This window comes from Aotus nancymaae, unplaced genomic scaffold (genome assembly GCF_030222135.1).
Source record: "Aotus nancymaae isolate 86718 unplaced genomic scaffold, 86718_ANA_hifiasm-v0.15.2.pri h1tg000041l, whole genome shotgun sequence".
NCBI lineage: Eukaryota > Metazoa > Chordata > Mammalia > Primates > Aotidae > Aotus > Aotus nancymaae.
In genome coordinates this window covers 3,404,645-3,406,210 of record NW_026988455.1, presented here as the reverse complement: position 1 = coordinate 3,406,210, position 1,566 = coordinate 3,404,645, and positions in this window count along the sequence as shown.

Genomic DNA, 1,566 nt, shown 5'->3' with positions numbered 1-1,566 from the left:
GGCGTCTCACCATGTTGCCCTGGCTGGTCTCGAACTCCTGAGCTTAGGCGATCTACCCGCCTCAGCCTCTCAAAGTGCTGGGATTAGAGGCGTGAGCCAGCGTGGCCGGCAGAGTGAGATTATGATGTCCTCCAAACAAATCTCGTTTGGTTGAAGCTGAGTATGGTCTAATTTGAATAGTTTACTTTAAGTATTCTGTCCATGGTCTGTAGACCTGGGCTTTTCTGAGAACTGTTTGTAAATAGTCTACAGAGAGATAGTAGAAAACTCTATAGCAATTTTCCGGGTAATTTTATGGATGTTAACTTTAACGATAAAAAGTTTTCACTTGGACTTTGTGTGTCTTTTCATTTGTCTGTTTTATCAACTTGTGGTCCACGGCTAATTGAAAATTTTAAAAAATTAACATATCATTCCCCACATTGAAAAGAAGCACTGCTGTAAAGCTGTTTACACTCGAAATTAGCCAACTCCAAGGACGCTTCTGAGGCCTAGCTCCCCAAAATGAGGTCTCGGATATTCTTCCTCCCCTTATTTCTTTTTTCTTTTTCTTTTTTTTTTTTTGAGACGGTGTTTTTGGTTTGTTGGCCAAGCTAGAGTGCAATGGCGTGATCTCTGCTCACTGCAAACTCTGTGTCCTGGGTTCAAGTGATTCTCCTGAGTAACTAGTATTACTGGTGTCCGCCAGCACGTCCCGATAATTTTTGTATGTTTAATAGAAGTGAGGTTTCACCATGTTGTCCAGGCTGGTCTTGAACTCTTTTTTTTTTTTTTTTTTTTTTTTTTTTCTTTTTTTTAAGACGGGGTTTCACCATGTTGGTCAGGCTGGTCATGAACTCCCGACCTCAAGTGATCCACCCGCCTTGGCCTCCAAAGTGCTTGGATTACAGGCGTGAGCCACTACGCCCGGCCTGGTCTCGAACTCTTGACCTAGGGTGATCCACCCGCCTCAGCCTCCTAAAGTGTTGGGATTACAGGCGTGAGCCACCTCGCCCGGCCTCCTCCCCTTATTTCATCCATTTTATAATTCACATTATTCACATTATTATTGATCGTTGATAATTGCACCTATCGTAATGACACTGATAGTTGCACCTGTTGTCATGATATTGCTGTTGGTAATTGCACCTATTGCATTATAATATTCTTGATATTGATAATTTCACCTATTTTAATGTTCAATAAAGACAGGCAAAAAGAAAACAAAAATGACTGAGACTACAGGGCAGCGTCCCAACGCACAACAAAGAAGAAACGCCTTGAGGCGCAGTAAACGCCACCGATAAGGAATCGAAGCCACGGGTCTGCCCAGAGGTAAGGAAGGCTGACGCGAGCGATAGCCCTTAAGGTCTGAGTGGGCTGGGGGATGCCGTGTGGGTTTCAAGAGGACGCCACGCCTGCGCCACTGCCTCCTCCGCCGCCGCGCCCGGAGGAGGTCGGAGTGTTGTCACTTCCGCCGGGATCTCTCACTGCGTCCGGGTCAGCTGCTGCCGCCGACGCCGTGCCACTGCGGCCGGGGGATTGGGCCGGGGTCTCCACCGCCGACCGAGGGGAGCGGGCTCCGCT